Source organism: Olea europaea, chromosome 6 (assembly GCF_002742605.1).
Source record: "Olea europaea var. sylvestris chromosome 6, O_europaea_v1, whole genome shotgun sequence".
Lineage (NCBI taxonomy): Eukaryota > Viridiplantae > Streptophyta > Magnoliopsida > Lamiales > Oleaceae > Olea > Olea europaea.
Window position 1 is genome coordinate 10,821,404 of NC_036242.1, and position 443 is coordinate 10,821,846.

Here is a 443-nt window from a genome sequence, read left to right on the forward strand (position 1 = left end):
CGATGGAAAATAGGATCTCAACCACAGTTGAGTAAACCAAAGAGGTCCACTGCCAGTGGTAGATGCATCATTCTTCAATTGAGCCTGAAGAAAAGCCATACCTCTATAAAGGGCAGCCAAAAACAAAGAACATAAATTCAAAGGCCTGCCACGCGCCAATTCGTGCGCTATAGGTAAATAACTCAGAGAAGGCTTTATACTTGGCACACACAAAACATATTTACAAAGCCAAACTAAAAGAAAGGCCACTCGCTCAGCATGGGTAGGCTCAGCGCTCGAATGATTATGGAGGGTCTGCAGGCTTGAATAAGAATCGGTGTAGTTTTTACCGAACTGTGGGGCGCCACCAGAAACTAAGATACCTGGAAAAATGGTATCGTCCAAAGGTGGTAAATTCACCAGGGCCCCAACATCCCTTAACGTAATAGACATGGGGCCAAGAG